This window comes from Apus apus, chromosome 1, assembly GCF_020740795.1.
Source record: "Apus apus isolate bApuApu2 chromosome 1, bApuApu2.pri.cur, whole genome shotgun sequence".
Lineage (NCBI taxonomy): Eukaryota > Metazoa > Chordata > Aves > Apodiformes > Apodidae > Apus > Apus apus.
In genome coordinates, this window is record NC_067282.1 from 16,774,961 (window position 1) to 16,797,824 (window position 22,864).

Here is a 22,864-nt window from a genome sequence, read left to right on the forward strand (position 1 = left end):
AGTATGAACTGTAATAAACTGCTCTATCTCAGGAAATTTTTCTGGCTTGTGAACATCATGGCCATGACTGCAGACATATCTCAGACATCTAAAGATGACTTTGTGTTGTGCTACTCCTGCTCCAGGCTCCTGCCTTTACTGCCCTTCAGGGTCCACCTGCAGTGTGACCATGGCTGTGTGTTTCTGGGGATTTGTCACCCCTGAGTTTGCCTCGTGCCTGGGCTGCCCAGAGCGCGGGCCGGCCGGGCTGCCGGGTGCTGGGAACACCCACTGCTCAGCCCAGGATTGGTGCCATTGCTCCCCCAGGCAGTCTCACTGCTGGAAACTTGGGAGTGTCTGCGTCTGAAGTTGTGCATCCTCTTCCAGACATAGAAACTCTGTTCGTGGTGCTCTACAAAAGGAATTGGTTTCCCTATAGCATGTTTTACTGTGTCTTCTCCAGGGTGGGTGAGATCCCTGGGAGTGGCTGTAGTTTATCTGCATACAGGATGTTGCCCTGGTTTGAGCCAGGATGAAGCCAATTCTCTTTTTACTGATTTTTTTTTTTCTTCAGTGAGCTCTCTTCTAACGAGTAGCAGGATTTCTAGCGAGTGGACTGGTAATGCTGGAGTGCTTACAGATACTGCCAAGACATTGAGGACATTTCACTCTGCTTGTTGAATCTGCAGCCTCAGATGCTAAAGGAGCAGAAGAGTCGCATCTGCAACCCTCCTGTGGGGAGGAGTGGACTAGACAGACAGCAAAATTGACCAAAGTATTCCATTCCATGTATCTATGTAAGCTCGGTGTAAGGTCAGGGATCATGGAAGTCAAGCACCCTTCTTCTTCCCTTCTCTTCCATTCATGGCCAGTGTCTGGGGATGACTCCCTCTATCCATCACCATTGATCCCCAGGCCCGTGCACTCCTGACCCTCATCACTCTCCCCTCAGCTCCTGCCTGCTCTGCCCTCTCTCTGGCAGCTCCGGGACATTTCAGAACTGCTCCCAGCTCAGGAGATGCCAGGGAGTTGCTGGGGGGAAGGTGATAGGGGTTTGCACATTCCTGAACACATTTGTATATAATTGTACATATTTTCTTTTATAATTCATATTTAATTAAGGCTGTCTGGTTTAGTTTTCAATCCAGAGAATCTCTCTCTCATTCTCTCTCTCCTTTCCCTACCTGGGTGGGAGGGGGAGGGGATCAGGAGCGTTGTTGGTGCTGGTTTAATTGCCAACCCTGAGTCAAACCCTGACGGATGTATTCGGCTGCTTAATGAGCCTCCAGACTAGTCATAGAATAAAACTGTTCACACAGAACTATTAGCAATACATTTGTAGAGTTCTTTAAAAATCAATTATTTCTATTCAAAATTTGTATCTAAATTTCAAACTATTTTGAAGTCTTATTAAACAGAACTAAGAATCTAAATATTTCATGTAGTTGGTTATCTTCTAGAATGGTTGATGGATAACCCAGAAGTAAAGGCATGGTTTTTGGGGTTTTTTTTCTGTTTTAAAAACAAACAAACCAAGCAAACCAAACCAAATCAAGCAACTTTTGAGTTGAGAACAAATAAAAGAATTAGCACAGCCATAACAAATGAAACCTAGAGATAGCTCTCATATCTCCATCTACTTTCAAATCTTTTTTGTCAAACAGTTTTATTTCAGTGTGTCCTACCAGGCTGTTCCTTGTGCTAAGAAAATCATAAGTTTGAGTAGGTGATAAAAGTAGACAACAACGATAACAAGTAAAAACACAGAATATATTTACAGTCACAGCATTTGCCTTATGTTTCAGGGAACTTACAAGTTTAAAGCCATTGTACACCTAGATCCTCTATTGCATTTTCTGCATTTATTTTATTTTCTGCATTTACCATATCATTAAAAGGAAAGACAGAAAATACCAGACAAATTTCACTTAAAATCTGAAATTGCAGAAGTGATTCCTTGTAAAATGAATGGCAAGCATAATTTTAGGCTTTTTTTAAATTGTAAGTATCTATACCACTAGAGGTCCTTCATGATCAGACTATGATTTCCTCCACAGTAGGGTTTGTTGTTTTTTTTTTCCTATTTCTTTATCCTTGCTACATACAAGAGTTACTGTCTCTAAATAAATTAATTTTGTTTCATGCAATACATTCTTAGAACAAAAGTGTGATTTTTTTCCTTGGGTAAGCTTTTTTTCTAGGAAATATCAATATAAGGATTTTTAAATACTATTTCGTTAATAAGATCTCCTAGTTTATTATGAAATAAAAAGGTTTTATTTCGTAATTAAACAACTGCATGTGTTCACATTTCCAATTTTTCATCACTTTGCACCACCTTTTGCACTACTTTTCTATTAGAAAAATAAAGGAATTAAGCAAAGATCAAACTACTGAGCAAAATTAGAATAAACAACTGGAACAATAAAACAATATGTAAGATAGTTGTTCTCTACTGCTTCATTATGTTCTTGTTATTTTTCCTACTTAGAAGCTAGTTTAAAATGTTTGGAAACTCTTTGGAAGATCTGTGCATCCTTGGCAACTTGAATGATAGGACTGAGATTAAATTTATCACTACAGAACACAATGTAATTAGTAACAGAGATTTGTAGCATAAACTCATCATTTGGAAATTATTAGGAAATAAGGCAAAGAAATACTTGCTGTTCCCAGGATGGCATGAGCTGAAAAGGCCAAATAGCTGCACAAAGGGCAAATGTAATCCTAGGATGCATCAGTTGGAATCAAGTTAGAGATGTGTCAGACTATACAAAATCCTGGGGATGCTTCTTCTGAAATATGGTGTATGTGCTGGTTACTTCTGCTCAAGAACAATGTGCAGAAAGATGCAGAAGGATCTATAGGAGACATGGGAGCTTGGCTTGGTAGTGTAGCACTTAGATGAGGCATGACTGCTCTCAAAAAATGCACTGAGAGCAAACCCCAGAAAAGGAAAGAAACTTGTAAATGACAATGTTAGCCCAAGAACAAAAGTATATATGAAATATTATTAGGTTTAGGCTGAAAATGAGAAGACAGTTCCTTACTAATATTTGCAATACAGCTGTCTCTACTAGGACCATCAGGGCCTGGAAAAAATTTTCCATAGGAGTAGCAGAAACAAGGAAACAACTACTTGGCAGTAGAGCATTATCCCTGATGGCCAAAAGATTCCTTCCCAACCTGTATCTAAAGAAAAAAAGATTTGCAGATGAAGGAAATCACAATTTTAAAATTAAATTGTTCTACTCTTCTCTAAAATTAGCCATATAAAAATAATCTGAGAAACACTGCAGTAAACCACTCAGTGCAAAAACACACCTTATGTTTGCACTGACACATGCTGCAGTGCAGTGGTGGGTCCTGCTGTCTCTACCAAGAAGGAATATGAAGCAGAAGGGGTTTCCACATTGCAAAGTCAAAAATGATAAAAGATTAACTAAGCAAAAGCAACTGAACATGGAAGGGTGTGAATTTCAATATATGGACCGTTTTATTTAACATAAAAGATCAAAAATGGAATTTTGGTACAAGATTGTTGTTGAAAATCACCAGAGCCAATGGAAATGGTAAGAGAGAGGGTGGCTTTAGGGGGGTGATTAACATGAGGTCACACGAGTCTATGCCACGCTCACTCAGGTCTCAACCACCCTGTTCATCTGGGATGGGACCCCCCGCTTGGCACTGTACCCAGGCCAGAAAAAAACAGGGGTTTTGTTGCAACCCCTGAGGCCAAAGTAAACTGATGTGGGTGCTAATTTCAGTTATAACTAGTAAAACCTCAAAGGACAGTGGCTTTGCACCCAGTCCAAACACAGCTCCCTCAAATCTTTATCACTGACACCAACATAGATAATATTGAAGAGCTAATGGGAAAAGTGGAGATTACAGCTTCACAGCATGAGATGTGTTTCAGAAAGGCAGACAAAATAAAGCCCAAGGATGATCAAAATTTGCATCTACTTAGCACATGTTGACAACATGATTTTTTTTAATATTTTTTTTTTCAGATACCTGACCCTGAAATGAAGGAAATTGCTCTCCTCAAACGGATTTCTTGTTCTGTGGTTTCATGGAACAGCATTTCACACCTCTGACTGTGCAGCTGCACCGTAAAATAAGATCTCTTCAACAGACATCTTCTGCTCTTTGGGCTAAACAGAACAGTTGGGGCTTTTTTGTAGTCAATCCTGATGACTATGAAAATAATATTTGAAAAGATCCAACAAATTGTCCAGAGTTTCCTCTAGACAGACTAGGGTACAATGCTGTCTGAAAGCTTTCCATATGATTTAGGAGTTATAGCCCAATAAATATTCCCAAAGTTTGGGACTCCTGCAGTACGAATTTGGTGTGGACCAGATGGGTGTACTTGGCTGCATTCCTGTCCGACTGGGCAAAGCACACATAACAGTTCTGGCCTGCACTGTAGGCCTGGAATCTGATCATCTGGTGTGTGTCATGCCCACCATTCCATTTGTGCCTTCAGCGTGGGATCCCTGCTGTGATCTGCTATGGGATGTTTGGTGTGATGGGCTTTCCTCTTCTAAGGTGAACCACAACTCTGAGCCTTCCCGCTAGGGGCTGTGTGGTCCCGCGCCTCCTCTGATTCATCCAGTCCTGCCTGGAGCCCAAGCAGCCGGTTGAGCCACCAAAAAACATCTGGGGATTTTGGGGGTTGTTTTTGGTTTGTTTGGTTTTGTTTAAGTAAAATCGATGTTTTATTGACTCAGCTCTCTGAATTAGATTCCTGCCAAGGGGAGGACCTCCCGTTCCAGTACAAAAGCAGAGACACACTGGAGAAGGGCTTGGGGTGACAACAGCAGCTCTGATGTAGATCCATTTTGTCAGGGTTGGGTTCTTCTTGGGGAAGCCAATTTTAGCTGTGCTGCCACCCAAATTTTTATATAACCAGATTAGGATTTTTAGTCTTTAACCAAGCAGTCTCTTTACTACATTGATCCCATTTTTTATCAAAATGCCTTTTAGAACTGCACTCAGCCTTGACATTACAGGAAAAATACAATCAGTGTGTATTTAATGGCAAAACTTGTCATTCTGATATCTTTCTTAACTAAAACTGCTTTGTTTCTGTAGTATTAATTTCAGATTACTTGCTTGTCTGCAATGGGATATTGTTGTAAATGACTGAGACTAAACTCACCATGGTGAAGTCCAGAATCCACAGCTGGGGATTCAGCTTCTCTTATCTTTAAGGTCCCTTCCAAACCAAACCATTCTATGATTCTATTAATTTGAAGACAGTTTAATCTGACATACAAGCAGTTAATCCAATTGGATTTGCAGTGTTGCAGACTTGGGCTGTATCAACATGATGTTAAGGTAGGAAAATGAGAAAGCATATTTTTTTTAAAGAGCTTGCATGAGCATATTTTACCTCATCATGGAAAGACTGGGTGTGAGGTATCACATCACGCAGAGGTACAGTCCACAGTGCACAGATAAATGGTCATATCTGAGAGAAGCAGCAAAGAGCTAGTTCTTTCATTTCTGCTCATTTTTGCAATGTGCTTGTTTTCAAGTATTGAACACATTATATAAGGCACGATGGGTTTCCTTTAAAGAATGCACATGCCCTCAAAAATTCTCTATGTAATATTTGGGTTTTGTAACATTAATGAGAACACAGCTAAACCATTAAATTCCAGTTATCACACTGTGAGTCTCTGTAGTCTCCAGTATTAATTCTATCAGTACTACAAGTATTAAAATATGCTCTGGATTTTATTTATTTTGCATATTCTCCATAAAGGAAATTAATTCCCTAATTGTTATAAGGTAAGCATGTGAATGTAATTCTCCAGCTCTTCTACCCTAATGAGTGTTCCTTTCAAAGTGTTTATCAGGGTTTACAAAAGTATTCATAAACTTACAGAATAATTTAGGTTGGAAGGGATCTCTGGCGACATCTGGCACAACCCCCTGCTTGAAGCAGGGTCAGCTAGAACAGGTTGTTCAGGGCCATGTCCTGTTAAGCTTGAGTATCTCCAAGGTTGGAGATTCCACAGCGCTCTGGGGCTCTGATCCAATGTTTAAGTATCCTCATGGTAAACAAATATTAATCCTTGTATCTAGTCAGAAATTCCAGAAATTCCCTTGTTACAAATTGCGATTGTCATCCTTTGTCCTTCAGACAAAGTCAGGCTCTGTCTACTCCATGTCTTCCCATCAGGAAGATGAAGACTGTAAGAAGATCCCCCTCGCCCTGCTCTCCTCCAGGTTCCCACAGGTTCTCCTTGGATGGCATATGCTGCAGACCCTGACCATCTTGGTGGCCTCTGCTGGACAGTCTCCTGTATGCCGTTTCCTTCTACTGGAGAACTCCAACCTGAGCACACTCATGCTCATTAAGATGATCATGCAGGGTGATGTCAGTAGTTTTAACAGAAGCATTGTTTCTGTCAGTTCCTTTCTGGCATTTTACATTCTCTTACTTATTTTCCTTCATTCTTTTTGCTATTTGTATCTATTTTGAAATCAATGTTACTTATTCTTAGAACACAGATTATTCTTAAAATCCAAACATGCCTCTGACACTTCAAACCACTGTTGGAGGAAGAGCATTCTGTAGAACCATATTAAGCGTTCCACAAGAAAAAGCAGATGCTGAGCATCAACTTCAATGTGGAACTAAGATAATATATTTTTTTTCATTTTTGTCAATATCAACAAAACAAAGTAATAACAGACATTTTAATGGTGTAAAATATAATTATTTTACATATAAAAAGATACTGTAGAAAACAGATACTATAAGGTTACACAAATAATACAGAGGTAAACAGTTAAGATTCTTTCCCCTAAAATTCCTGCATAGACAAAAGCCATTTCATTAAAATTGCCTGCTTAAAGAAGCTTCAGGTAAATGAAAACCTCAAGTTTCATATCAGTTCTTTCTTCAAAAAATAATTGCCTTTTCCCAAGAACATTCTATTTTGGTATTAAGTATTTAAAGATTTTTTTAAAATATGTCTGTTATTTTATCAATGTTGGAGTTTGGGCCTTTGTATTTTTATTATGAACAGTCTCTAAACACCTTATTTAAGTGAGGAGAGAGAGGAAAATGTTTTGAAAAAGTAGAATAAAAGTTAAAGAGGTTAAGTGTCAGCCAAACCTGTGGAACAGCATTCCATTCTGTTTTAAATCTTGGCGAGACAGTCCACTAATGAATAAATTATGTAGGCTACAACTTTAACCTTAGTTGAACTTTGACCATGTAAGAAGATACTGGAAGAAAATGAACCTACACTTGAATATACATTCGAAGTCAAATAGCTTAGTTGTCATAATAAATGTACACAAAATAAGTTATGTTAATTATTTTATTGTCTTGTCAATATGAGTGTCAGAAAATATTAGTCATCTGGACAATTGCAGACATTAGTAGCCATGTCAGGAAAATTTTAAGTATCTTTTTAACTTCATGTATTGAAATGCTTTTCTAAACATTTTTATTAACAAACAAAACCAGATATTTTTAGCCATTCCAATTCCTTTTCCTATTCCTATTATGAGCAGGATTCCTTGATCATGGCAGGGGGGTTGGAACTTGATGATCTTTAAGGTCCCTTCCATTAGGACTAAGACCGATCATAAAATTCTCTTTATCTGGCAGTCTTAATATATATGAAACCTTGGTAAAATCAGTGTTATGTTGAAAAATAAATTAATGATAGAGGGATTATTCTTGGAGATTTGTTGAGGAAGGGTTTAAAAAATAAAATAAGTTCTCTGAACAGCTTAGCTGCTTCATTGTAAAGATTTCTCTATGTTTCAGAATTTATCTCATTTTAGAACAGTGTAAGGTAGCAAGAGGTCTATGAAATTCAATATTCTTATCCAAAAATGTGCAACTTAAAAGATTGACCAGAATTGTGTTTGGGGTTTTTTTCTTACTTTTCCTTGCACTGTTGGCCGTCAGCCCTAGACACTACAAGTCTTTCCACAGGAGATACACAAGCAAAGAGCTGGTATCCAAGACTGAATGACCTGGTCTAGTGTGAGGTGTCCCTGCCCAAAGCAGAGAGATTGGAACCTGATGATCTTTAAGGTCCCTTCCAAGTTTAACCATTCTGTGATTCTGTGATTCTATGATTCTATGCAACAGAGTCCTATGATTGTTTCTGTGTCATTCTGTCCACGTGTGATAAATGTAATATCCCATGCAAGAAAATAACTTATTATTACATCTATGAAAGAAGAGAAAGAATGGCTAGACTGGTTTACAGGAGACATTTGCGTGATTTTATTACAAAGTCAATATTTTATGAAAACTGTAATTTTTACTGTGTGTTCTGTTTCTTTTGTTTACAATTTTTTTCTGTGTGATGCCTACCAAATGGGACAGTGCTATCAGACACAACTTCAGCAGTCACAGCATGACACCTCAATATGACAGTGATCATTTCCAAGACACCTTCTGTTTCTATAAGCAGTATGTAGGAACTGATCATCAATTCTCTCAGCATGACAAGGTATGCTCGCTAGTGCATTAAAGGTGAGTTAAAACTTCTTCAAAGAGCTCTAATTACTTTTACACTGTGAAAAGCCCATTGTGCTTCCTGGAGTTGTAAATATATTAGACAATATATATTAGACAATAAATATATTAGACAATGCATACTCAAGAAAAAGAACTTTCTAAATTTGTAGTTAAATATTTATTTACTTGTATTTTGACCTACCTGGACCTGGACCTTTTCCCGTTTCCTTTCAAGTCAGAACTTTGCCAAAATAAAGAGCAAAGTATTCTGCTATTTGAAAATCATGAGCCAGATTTTTATTAGTTACACTGGAACAAATTCAGAGCGACTGCTGAGACTGTACATATACGTCTGAATTCAAACTTTGATCTAGTCACTCTTCAGAATCATCACAAAGGCTGCCACAGGAAAATGACCCAAATGAAAGGACCAGTTAGTTGAGCTTTCCAGCTGGTGTCAGCTAGTTTTAACTACTGAATGTAGGCAGAAAAAGATACTACAAAAAATATCTCCACAAATGTTCAACATAAATGCATTTACTTGAATGAAATATGAAAACCAGAATGCTTGATATGACTAACAAGGCTTAGTAAGTGTTGACCAAGGCAAGCCAGTTTTTATCTTCAGGTCTGGCTCAGAGAACTGGTGATTGATTTGTGAAACCAAGAGAAGAGCTGTGCATGCTTAGCACTTCCTAGAAGGGGGCCTGTACTCATAAAATAAGCCTCTTAAAAGCAGCTGAGCAATTGTCTTCCAAACTGTTTGATGGTCTTATATGGGCAACTACATCTACTAAAAACATTATTTATATTTACATATTTTCTGTTAGGGCAGTGAACATGATGCTGTCATTCCAGACTTCAGAGAAGACACTGGGGGACACACATCAAAGCAGCTGGAGTTTATTTTTGGGGGGGAGAAGGTGTTTTTTAATAAAAATGATCCATCTATAAACTTGTCTGTAGGTCTGATCCTGAGAACCACTGAGAATCTCCTCAGTACCAAAGGTTTTCCCACTGGGTCCAGCAAAAACATTTTTTACCTCAAATTGCCACTGGTCACAAACATGGAGACACACCTCCGGCACAGCACAGCACTACACATCAGCACAACTTCCTACCACTTTAATTATTGCTTCTGCATCCACACAAACACAGTGTTCCACTGCCCCATCCCTGGAAGTGTTGAAGGCCAGGTTGGATGAGGCCTTGGGCAGGCTGGTCCAGTGGAAGGTGTCCATGCCTCGCAGCGCCAGGGTTGCGCAGTGAGGTGCGGGGCAGCGCCTGGGACCTGCAATAGCGGGAATGGGGCCTGCGATGCCTGGAGGGGCGAGGAAAGCAGCGTCAGGAGCAAAGCCCGACTCCTGTGCAGGACATGCCTGTTTGATATGAAGTGGCTTGCTGTGCCAGGGTACCGTGCAGAATGTGTTTGTCACCCGTTTGTCGTTACACATGTGTCCGTGAGTGCGCAAGGGCAGGTGGGCTGCTTTTGGGGCAGTACTGCCTGCAGTGACTGAAGTGCTAGTAAAAGTACAAGAGCATCATGGTAGCTGAATGTGTGCCTATGTATATTTATATACATATTTGTGTGCCACGGTTCACTCTTAGTGCTTAGAAATTTGATAGGTCAGTTCTAAACATGAAAACTTCATCCAATTAAGATTTTTAATATATTACACATTAATTATGATTTATTATATTATTACTAAACAGTCAAAGCAGTCTTAAGCAATCTATCCAAAATTAGATCCCACTATACAATGTTGTGAAGCTGATACTGCATTGAAAGCACTGATGACCACAGTCATCAATGGTCTTAGACACCAAGGTGAAAGTAATTAGGTTAAAGAGCCCTCTGATGAGAAATGCAGAAACCACAGTGGGCTTTGTCTTCTCACCTCCTAGCAGATTTGGGATCTTGTACTTCCTTAAGATTTTTGAGGTTCTAGGCAGTGCTACGTTTCTCTGCTTTGGCTGCACTAGCAGCCCTGTTGGACTATGGTGTTGTGTAGAAAAGGGCCTCTCAGGTGGATTCAAAGGGAGACAGGAAAAAAACATGATCAGTCGGATATTTTAACAGTTTGTGTTTTGATTTATTTTTCTCCAGCAATAAACAATTTTGATGCAGTAGTGAAATAAGCACTGACCAAACTATGACAGTGCAAAGGTCCTTAACAGTTTTAAAGAAACTACCTTTCGTTCCAAGGAAGATTATATGTTTGACAAGTTAAATGAAAATTACAAAAAAGCCCAAAATTTCCCCTAAGAATGATGATCAAACAAACAAACAAACAAATGGTCTGTTAAAAAGCTCTCTGTCATTCTGATTATCAGCACAAACATTTCTGCATCAATAACAGTAAATATTAACTATTTCATTTGTAATGTTTGATTTTTAAAGAATAAAAAGTAATTTCCTCAGTATATATCACACTTGTTCAGCCTGCTAGACCATAGCATATGTCTTGAAGAAGGAAAAGTAGTTTAATTGCTTCCTTGCCCAGGAAACCCTAACATCATCATACTTTAAATGCGAATTCTGCTAAATTAATAATACACCAGGAAACAATACAAATGCACAGATGTTACACCTTTGGTTTATTGGGTAGGTATATTTTAAGAGGATGTTGGACATGCTCCAGAGGTCTTTCTTTAATTTCTGAAGTTAGCTAGAATTACAGATTCTGTCCCTGCACTTCCACACTATAAATGAATTTTGTGAGTTGAAGTTTTGGTGCTACCCTGCTGCATTGCATTCATAGTCACCTTTTGTTGGTGGATTAAACGCCCATTGCACATGCAGTACAGTCAAATACCCCCTGAATAGAGGCCAGGGTCCAGCCACTTCTAGCATTAGCACTCTAGAAAGCTATGTAGGGCTCCCTTCCGATTCTGCTTATTTTATCCCTTTCTCTGCCTCTCTACCTGCATCTTTTCAGACTCGCACTGTAGTTTTTGTACGGCTGAAAAGGGAACTTTGGGATCTTCCTACTCAATCCTAGCTTAATGTGGTCTGTGCAGTTGCCCCATGGGGGGCAAGCAGCTCCTCAGCCCCTTCTAGACCTGGCAAGGAAATCAAGGAATGGTTTGGGTTGGAACGGACCTTAAAGATCATCTAGATCCAACCCCCCTGCATTAGCAGGGACACCTCCCACTACACCAGGTTGCTCAGAGCCCCATCCAGCCTGGCCTTGAACACTTCAGGGAGGGTGCATCCACAGTCTCCCTGAGCAACCTGTTCCAGTGTCTCATCACCCTCATAGTGACGAATTTCCTCCTAATGTCTAAGCTAAATCTCCCCTTTTTAAGTTTTAATCCAGTAGCCCTTGCCCTCTCACTACAAGCCCTTGTAAAAAGCCCCCTCCCCAGCTTTCCTGTATCCCCTTCAAGGAACAGGTGTCTATGATGTCTCCCCAGAGCCTTCTCTTCTCCAGGCTGAGCAACCCCAACTCAGAGAACACAATAGCACTGCTGTTGTTCACTGCAGCCTCTCCAGGGTCTGGAAGTAAAAAAAGTGCTTTCCTTCCTTTTTACCACTGGATTCCATCTTAAAACTCTTTTCCAGCCCAAATGGCACTGATTCCACTCTAGTTCTTCCTCAGGCTTTGCTGGAGCAAGCCCCCACCAAGGATCAGGCAAGCCAGAAACTAAAGTCAGGTCACCACGCTATGGCTGCTGTTGGGAACTTAGGAAAAACTTGCAATAGCAAACAGAAGCACTATAGAGAATTACACTCTGAAATAATCTGTCCTCCTTGAGGTACTAAGTAATTAAGTGAAACATTTTCCTGTATCCTGTCCCCATAGAGATATCACTTTAATGCATTGCAGGAGCAGCCTGTTCACTAGCAGCACTGGCAACGAGTTATAATCCAACCTGTTTACTGCACTGGCCCAGTGGTGATGCAGGTGGCCCACGGCCCAGAACTGATTGCCATTTTCTTGCCTATTTGATTTTTTAATGCCCCGTGTTTGAGGGAGAAGGGCTCTTTGATCACCTCATTATTGTAAGCAGTTGATAGGTATTCGCAGCTGTCACCAAGGACCTGAGCTCCTGCTGCCTGCCACACAGCGAGATGCTCATCGTGCCTTCCATAACTGCTGCATCAAATCCCAGGAAGGAATGTCTGTGTTCTCCTTGTCTCACTGGGCAGCACATCACCTGAAAAAGTCTGAAGACTGTTGGGCTTGGGCCTTGAAGGGCTTGGAAAGGGTGAGGTGAGAATAGCTTCCCACAGGTGTACTTAGTGCAGAGTCACTCATCTGCAAAAGTGTGAGCTCCTTTCTATACTATGAGAAGAACTCATTGGCTTGAGGACTGCTGAACATGGTAGCTCAAGAGAGGGAAGGCTGCCCCAGGTCCATGTTGCCAGATGCAGTCAGCAGTGAGGTGGCCTATTGCATGTATTGCCAGCAGGCCCACAGGTGCTGTGCTCCATGTTTGTATGCACACAGGTACACACACACACACACATAGCTGATCACACAAACACAGATGGCACAAACAGCCTAATCTTGTCCCCCTTTTTGGCAGTTAAAGGTTTATTAGTGTGAAATGTGTAAATATATACAATATGGATCCCTCCAGAACTTAGCCTTAGACACTTGGTCTGTCCAGTAACTGACTCTGGACCCTTGGCCTTCCAATTTAGTTTGCATGACCCCACACAGTGTCTACATATATGCACTGTAGATCTCAACAGTTAACTGTCCCTGGATCCCCTGGTCTCCCCATGACTTGTACAGAGACATAGACATGCAGATGGGTCTCCATTGATGTTTGCCCTTCTGGTCTCTCCAGTAACTGGCTCGAACCTCCTGGTGCCTCCAGGAGCCAAATGTCAGACCACTCTGGTCTCTCCAGAATCCAGCCCAGACCTATGGCAGCTCACCCACATGGCTTCCAAGCCTCTTATCATATGCACCAGCTAATCCACCTTGGTATTTGCAGGCGTGCACACACTGACAGATATGCCTTCACAGCACAGTCTTCTGCAAAAAAGAAGCATCCTCCTTCAATCCAAAATTATTTCATTTGCACTTGTTCAAATCACACCTCTCAGGTCAGTTTTGCAAAGATTACTGAAACAGGAGTTATCTTTTGCTTACAGCATTAAATAAGGCCTCAGTGTACAGAGTGATGTCTCTGAAGGTGGATCCAGTGTCCTCCACCATATTTGCCAGTGTTAACTTACTTTTCACCTGCAGTCTCAGAAGAGATAATGGCCTAGCTGAACCTCACACCAGAACAGGTCTCTCATTTCTTATCTGCAAAAACAAAACACAAGGGCTTTTCATTCTTACTGCCTTTAACATTTATTCTCTATAATTTCTTCCAAGGGCTGGATTTGCTAGGAACCATTCCAGAGCAGATTTTATCTTAAGGATCCACATTCTGCACCAAATTACATTTTTTTCAGCCAGGCTGGCTCCCAGATGGAGCATAATCCTAAGAAAGATAAGCACTTATTTTTCCTGGTCTGTCCTGTTGTTGTGAGCAAAGCAGGCTCAAGGTGGGAAACTGACTTAATTTCTTGCCCACTAAAATTTTATTATTTTTTTTTTTTTAATTACTGGTTCAGAGGTATTGAGAAACAAGATATAAATTAAATGCCTAGGGAAGACACCTCAACTTCAATCCAGACACCTCTTCCTCTTCCCACCCCCCCCCTACTTTTAGTCTTCACTCTTCTTGCTTTTGCCAAATGTTACCCAGTCCCTTCAGAGAGGCATCAGGCAGCACAGGAGATCAGGGCCAGCGTGTAATGGTTTCCTTTCTTGCCACTCCATGTTTCCTACACTTTTCAGCTGCCCCAGTGTGGATTCTTCCCAGGCTGCAGTCCCCTTTGGGGTATTACCTGCTTCTTCAGGGATTCATGGGCTGCAGTGTCCTTGGGATTTATCTGCTCCTGTGTCATCTTCCATGTGTCTTCACATGTAACCCCACACATCTCCTCCTGCATATCCCTTTGTCTCCCTCCCTGCCTCCTTCTGTATCTCTATTTACACATCCTCATGTGCCTCATACTGTATCTCCTACCTGCACATCTGTTGTCCTTTATTAAATCTGCTTTCACAGAGGCATGCTAAATCCTTCCCTGGTTCAAGTTTTGGCATGTGGTGTGCTGGTGGTGCCTTGCCAAGCCAGCTGGAACCAGCTGTGACTGAAGGGCAGTCCTACACAGGTCACCCCTGTAGCCCTCCTGCTACAAAAACTCTGCCAGTTATGCCAAATGTACCAGGGTTTTTTCAGTTTTGGCCAACCCAGGATCTTTATAGGTAGAGTTTGTATTTAGGCAGAAGCATTTTCACACTTATCTCAGATTTCCCCAGCCTCTCCATGCCCTCCAGTGGATAGTACTGCTTGTCAGCTTTGCCTGTGATGGCCCACAGGCAGCTTTAAGGAGCTTCCACACCATATCTCAAACCATTGGCATCCATATATTGATTCAAACCAGACATAGCATGTGAGTAGCAGTGCTCCAGGATTTGAACACTGAGAATTCCTAAAAATCTTTGACTGGCTCCTGCAAAACTAGGAAGCTTTCTTTTTTAACCCAGATATGTTCTTGGGCATAAGAACTGAAGAGCTGAGAGCAAAGGTGCTCAGGTGGTCTTTGAGAAATCTCAAGACAAGTGTTAGGGTGAGAGTTTGACCTGGTGATAACAGTTTTTATTTCTTATCCCTGGGGTCATTCAGAAGATCTGCTGAGTTCTGTTTCAATCCAAAGCATGTTTTAGCTGGGATCAGGAGCAGGACTTCACTGGTGGAAGGCTTGTCCCTATTTCTTTCTGAACCAGACAGTCTAGCTTAGAACAGTAACGTCCCTGACAGTAACACAGAATGACTCAGAAGGGATGCTGGAAGTGAAACCCTCTTTTCCTGAGAGGGTCTTCACAGAGCTGGTTTTGTAATACAATGCAAACAAACTCTCTGAAAAAACACCCCTTCTTCCATCTGCACACCTCTGCCCCCTCTTCTTGTTCTCCCATCCTTTTGCTACACATTACATTCAGCCACTCTGGTGGCACAGGAGACTGGAGTCAGTGGTGATTCCTCCATCAATAGCAATCCCTTTGGAGTCATGCCTTGCAGGCTCTGCCCGGGCTGTAACGTGGCTTTGAACCTTGCTCAGGCACGGTCTTCTCCTTCCTCCTCCAGCCTCACTGTTTTTTCTTTTGTGCTGGCACTTTCTACTCTTCCTTAAGGAAACCTCTAAGAGGCTCTATAAATTCATCTGACGGGCTCAGAGGCACCACCAGCTTGTCTGATGTGCTTAGTTGTCAACTGTGCTGGGTCTGCTGGAGTCAGCTGGAATTGGCTGTGTCCAGTACAGCTGTGAACTTCCCACAAAGGTCACCCCAGCAGCTCCACTCAAAAAAACCCTGTCCCTGCCAGTTATGCTCAATACAAAGATTATGCAATTTTAGAAATTACATAACTGCCCTGTGTCATGGAAGAGATGGTGCAGTGAGGGAGAGAGGTTGGGCAGGCTGGCATTGTGGTTTCTTTCACAAGCTCCTTTTTCTACAGGAACAAGGGTGCAATCCTGGAGGGAGGCTGGGTTGCTCAGTGTGGTGTTCCTGCCATGCTGTGTCATCCTAGCAGAGGGACATGGGTGGGTCATGGGTTTTCCTGGGCTCTTTTCCACTCCCTGAGTTCCCCAGAGATTGCAGTGATGGCCCTGCATCCTGGAGCAAGCTCTTTGGTTCTCTCTCCCCAGGGTCTTTTTTCAGCCACTCCAGTTACTCCAGTACCTGTCCATGTCTATAGTTACAGGATTGGTTAGAGAATTCCTCATCAATTAATACACTATTTGTTACCTTACTTGTTGTTGGTTTCTGATTCTCATTTCAGTTACTTCTGGGCACTTAACACAGAATCACAGAATCTTAGGGGTTGGAAGGGACCTCGAAAGATCATCTAGTCCAACCCCCCTGCAAAAGCAGGGTCACCTAGAGCACGTCACACAGAAAGGCATCCAGGTGGGTTTTGAATGTCTCCAGAGAAGGAGACTCCACAACCTCTCTGGGCAGCCTGTTCCAGTGCTCTGTCACTCTCACAGGAAAGAAGATTTTTCTGATGTTTACATGTAACCTCCCATGCTCCAGTTTGCACCCATTGCCCCTTGTCCTATCACTAGACATCACTGAAAAAAGCCTGGCTAAAGTCTTATGCAAGTCTTGAGGATCAACAGGTCTTTTGCACAGCTTGGCCACCTGTGTCTTTGAACACACCAAAACTATCCTTCACCAGGGATAGAGCCTTGGCTGGTAAAGGCCCCAGCCTTGCTTTACTTCAACACAAACATACTGACTAGTAACCTGTTTACATACATCCAGCTCATTTTATGTCCTTCCTTCTGTATTTTTCCACACTCATTCCTCCCCAGTCCAATTTGATCTTTCCCTTCCTTTTTCTCCAGTCCTTCTAAACATCCCATAGCAACACTTGTATGACCCGAAAATGTTTTTTCCAACTTCCCATAGTGAGTCTCATGCTCCTGTAGGCAGTAATTCTGATAGGAGTTTATAGGAACTTGATGGAGAGTGTCTTCTGTTGACTCAGCTGAGGGTATTCCCCCAGCTCATAGGGCTGGGGTTCCCCTGTGACTGCCCTTGAAGCCAGTTCAGCTGGCTCTGGTGAGGTTACTGGGGTTCCCCTGCCTGTCATTGTGCCTGTGCTCCTTTATGTTTGTGGGGATGAGCCTTCAGTCACATAATGTAGCAGTCTGTAAACTCTGTCCTCACTTAGGTTCACTTCTTGAAGTTCTCTGGGGTAAAAGGTCCCAGCATAGCTCTGTGACAGTACTCTTTTAAGCAGTATAAAGCAAGAATCTCTAAACCTTTCTGATTACTTCATCTGCTATGAAAATTTCATCCACAAACGTCTGCTAATACGCTTTTACAAACCTCTTATTTGTTCTAAATATCCTCATGTAATGCATGCTTTTTGAACAGAGGCCTAATCACTTGCATTTTTAAGAAACTTTATTCACTTTTAAATGGCTTTAAATTCCCATGGGCAGAGGGAGGACTTACTGCCCTAAAGGCACTTAATCCAGTGTAAACACGGTGGGGCTCTAACTGGAATCATAAGGGATAGCAGGATGGTGTTTGGGGTGAAAGACCTTGGGACCTACTTGCAGTTACAGAGCCAAGACAAGCCTTTACACAAGAAGTAGGAATGCAGGGCAGCTGTCACTTTTTTGAAGGAAAGTTGACTAAACTGTGCATCCAGTGGCTAGTGTGGTGCTGTACACAGTGATGCACAGCCTAATATTTTTTTGCTTGCAAGGATCGTGATAGCAAGTGGATAATGATTCCTGTTCTGCAGATATGCACATCACACACAGAGATTACAGCTTCAGCCCCACCAGTCTAGTTTAGGCCACTCCTATACTATTAACCCCGGAGGAACAGGTCCCTCATTCTGACTGGTTGATATGCTGAGTCTATGGATGACAGTTTAGCTTCTGTGTGCTGCAGTTCTTGGATTTCAGCCTTTATCTTGTATCAAATGACCATGTATGGTGGCCACCCCAAAGGGCTAATAATCTTAACTATTTACCTTTTATGTTACATCACTGATATAACCTGGCAATGGCTCAGATAATGACATGGCCTGAGTCCCAATCTCTTTGACATCCTCCATCCCTGTGGCTAATTAATACTTGTCACTGTAATTTCTATAACCTTCCAGCCTTCCACCCAAATAATTTACAAGAACAGAAACATTACCTGTGATACCAGCTCATACTGGATTAATCTAGTCAGTTCAAGCTTGGCAAGTATAATCACTGCTGGTTTGTCTGGACAAGTCTTCTAGATAGGCTAAACTCAGTGGCACTTTCCATACATTGAAGGTCTTAATTTAATTTTTGCAAACAGTGCAGGGAGACTTAGTCCTGAATTAGCTTAGCAATTACATTCACGTATCGGTGTCTTCTATGTCCTTCATGAGGCCTGCAATGGTATAAAGCATGAGAGGAGTTGCAAGCACTGGATCGGACAGAGACAGTGGGAAGGCAATTAGAAATAATAATACTCTTAACAAATTATCAGGGAATGCATCTGGAGCAATAGTGGGAATCTGGGGGAAACCGATGACCATGACACTGGACAGCGAATTGTAGGGTTCCTTCAGAGATGCAATGATTGCAGAAATAGGCACTGCTTTGATCAATGTACCCAAAGGGTCCATGGCACAAAGCTCAGACAAAGAGCGTTCTTTGTCAGTGGAGTTCTATATTGTTTCACACATCAGCAATTCCCAAAAAGAAAACAGATGTAGGAAATGGACTTCACCAGAGCAAAGAATGCACAGAACCCTAGGAGTCATTCAAAATGACAAATGGAAAAGCTGATCAAGGTGCAAGACTGACACATGACAGAAAGAAAGGCATAAGAACAAACACTTCATTTATTTTATAGACTAGAATAAACTGCCGTTTTGGATTTGATTCTTAATCTCACCTAGAGGCAATCTTAATCCTGCCTAGAGACAGATTCTTATGCAGTTTAGGCCTTAATTCTGGAATGTCAATGTGCATCCATTCAGCTCAGTAATATAGTGGAGCATGTTGCATTTTCCTGTATTTTGCTGACACTTTACTGATTTAGACATTTTTCTGAAACTGTGGCTATCTAAGATGCCATCTTAGATGCCTAAGATTGCCATATTTGGAGAGACAGATCCCATCTATTATAGTTGAAGTAAATGGATGTTTGGGAGGGAAATACTTTCCTTGTTGTATGTCTGACCTAGACACAGCCAACAACAAGCTGGGAGTGGTTGCTCTGAGTATAACATAGTATTACTGACACTTTGAGGGAGGAGATAGTTGGCAAAGAGGGGTATGACAATGATGGGTCTAGAGATTGGTCAGAAGTTGTTTACTTCTGTGGAACAGGGATGGCTTAACAGTTGGTGAGATGTGAGGAAAAATATAAAAATATTGAATGGTTATAAAACATTTATTGGGTAAATTCTCAGTCCTTGATTTTTAATAATGTGAAAAGTTATGATGTTTAGTTGCCAGGCTTATCCTTGAAGTTAAGTTGTAGGTCCTTCTGGAAGATCAGGTCTGTTGAGTTTGGAGTTTTCCTTGTCCCAGCTGGGTGTTTCTGTTCTTCACTAACTGCCCACGCAAGTTCACCCTGCTGAGGAGTAGTTTCACTTGCATCATCTCCAGAGAAACATTTTAATGCCTCATTAACAAAGTGCATCTGTATGTGTAGGATCCATAGATTCTAACGACTCAGTTGTGCAGCTTTTTTTTCCCAGTATTTATACTGATGTTCTACTGTGCACATATCTGTCTCAACAACATGAGGAACACCTTCATCAAACATCAGTGCACCTTTGAATGAATGGCCACATTGCTTCACAGAGAATTAGTACACTATAAAAATACCCTCAGCAACCATTTTTTTTTGTTGTTGAAAACTATACAGAAAATCACTAGTAATACCATAGAGTGAAAGAAGCTTGTAACTTCTACCATGTTTTCCTAGAATATGCCTTTCTCCTTCACTTGTGAAGAGCTCCAGGTATTCTGGACACAGTATCAGAAATAAACTTCCAGCAACAGATAACAAATGCAATAAGATCACACTAAACACAAAACACAATAAACACTACTTGAAAGGGGCCTACAGGAAAGCTGGGGAAGGGCTCTTCATCAGAGAAGATAGTGATAGGACAAGGGGTAATGGTTTTAAACTGAGAGAGGGGAGATTTAGCTTAGATATTAGGAAGAAATTCTTCACTATAAGGGTGCTGAGGAACTGGAATGGGTTGCCCAGGGAGGTTGTTGATGCCCCATCCCTGGAGGTTTTTAAGGCCAGGTTGGACAAGGTTTTGTGCAACCTGGTCTAATGGTAGGGTTCCCTGCTCATGGCAGGGAGGTTGGAACTTGATCTTTAAGGTCCCTTCCAACCTTAATGATTCCATGATTCTATGAAAACTTTCCAACGGGTTTCCCTTTACTCAGGGTTTTTTTCCACCATCTCTGAACTTCTTTGCTATCCCAGCTGTAAAACTGACACAGTGAGATGAGCCCCAACATAACATGGAGCTGTTAATCACAGAGAGCTCAGAAGTGAACCCCGGCACCTGGGTGTGAGATCACCAAGTTGAAGCTGGGCAGCAGGAACATCCCATCGCTCCTGACCGTACTGGTGAGGTTTTCTGTGCATCACAGGGTTAACAGGTGTGGTGTCCTGCATGTTTTCTGTCCTACCAAATTGCCCTTGGTGTCTGAGGAGATATGAGCACTCTTGGAAACTTTTGGAAGAGAAGACTTACACTAAGAATGGTGTTAAAATCTCAGCCTGAACTGCCTCTCCTGCCAACCCCCCTAGCCAGCAGTGGAGCATTAGCCCCAGGGAGAGCTGGAGTAACTCACTAATTAACGCCACAGAAGGAAGTGTGAAACCCATCAATTAATACAAACTGCAAAAAGCAAAAGAAGGGCAGTAGATCTGTTCTCATACCACTTCAGTTTTGGGGACAAACCGATCATTTCACCATAGTGCTTTTCTGCTACACAGACACTAAATTTATACATGTGCATCAAAGTATGTGGAAGGAACATAGCCAGACTGTTGTGGTTTAAGAAATGTCCTTCCTTCTGCCAGGTGAAACCTACCTGGCTTGATGACTTCTTCAAGGAAGGAGAGTCATCTTACATCTGTTGAAACTTCCTCTGTGATAAAATGTGTCAGCCTCCAGAGCAATAGCCTCAGTAATTAAACAGGCATGGATGGCATCTTGGTTCCAGCCTGGTCCTTCAGTTCTGTTAGGTTCTTGGGTGGTAGCAGAAAGCACAGGTCTTAGATGCACTGGGGATGAGACTCAATTACTTTCATCTGTGCTTCTCTAAACTTCCATGCGATCACATGTGCACATTCTTAATGAGCACTGTGATCTATGTAATTCCTGGTGACCTACCCACTTAACCAAACATTGAGAAAAATTCATGCCAAGTCAAACATGTGAGAAATAAAGAATTTTTAGATTGCAAGGTCTTGGATTTATGGCTTAGTGCAGTCATCTAACTAATAAAGCAGTAAATTTGGAGGTTTGGGTTTATTTGGGTTTTTTTATTTCCCAGAATTTAGGTTTGATTCACCCTTCCTGGGAAGAGCAGATTCGAGCTGCCAGTGCCCAAGCGGTGGAAACTGTCTGAGGGAAGGTGAGGTTCGTGTTATTTCTTTAACCTCTCCATTTTAACCTTTCCAGCTGCATAAAGCATACACATTTTTTATCACTTCTTCTGACTGCTGGTCAGAGATCTTTGTGATGGACTGTGTGCTCTCAGAGCCACTGTACTCACTGGTAAGTAATAAAAGCTGAATGACTTAGAGATAAAATTGACCCACCTTGTGCTCTCCACATTAAACATGACAAATGCAGGTTCCCTGGGTAGCATTTAACATAAGACACTCAGAAGGTCCCAAATGACTGTATAAGGTTGTGCTTTGCGTATATATTAATTTATGTACCACTGTATTTCTACAATGACAAGCTTAGCTAGACAGACCAGACTCTGCAAGCCTGAAAATAGTTGCAAACATATTTAGTTCAGCTCTAAATACCACAGGCAAATTGACTTTGCTCACCTGTTAGAATCATATCATGGAATCACCAAATGGTTTGGGCTGGAAGGGACCCTGAAGATCCTGCATGGGCAGGGACACCTAAGCTGTGTAACTTACTAGTATGAGGTTCTCCCACCCTAGATGGGCAGGGAACAGCAACCTGCTGTGCATGTAAGCTGGAGGGCATCTACTTCAGGCACTGAAGACCTGTGGGTATTAGCTGGAATGGTTTAATCTGAAAATAATTCTTGTATCCAAGTGCCACTTTTGTCAAAATGCTTAGAAAATATTCTTAGGAATTACCTGTAAATATGTCCCATGTAAAACTGCAAGAACTGGACTGATTTACCCTTCTGAAGGTTCATTTATCTGAGTTAATGTTTTATGTTAATCGTTACTCAAATGAGCAGTTGCCCATTTGTCAAGTACAGGCTATGTTCAAATTACTTTTTAAAATAATGGCCAGTGAAAGAAGTGGGGAGCAATGTGCAGGGTTCAGGAGCAAGCACACTCAGAGACACACACAAACACACAATCACTAAGCCCTGGGGACTGACTTGCCAGTCTAAAAGGTCCCTGGAGAGTCCAGATTCTTGGACCTGGCAGCATCCTGCAGCTTCAGCTCAGCTTGCATAGTCAGATAAAGCCCTCTGGCAACACTAGCTGTGCCTTTTATAGTGTCTGGGCTGACAGGCCAAATCTTTACTGGAAGATTCTGGGGTCTCCCAGCTGAGTCTCCCAGGGTCAGCACCCTTGCACATGCCAGCAAAACTCA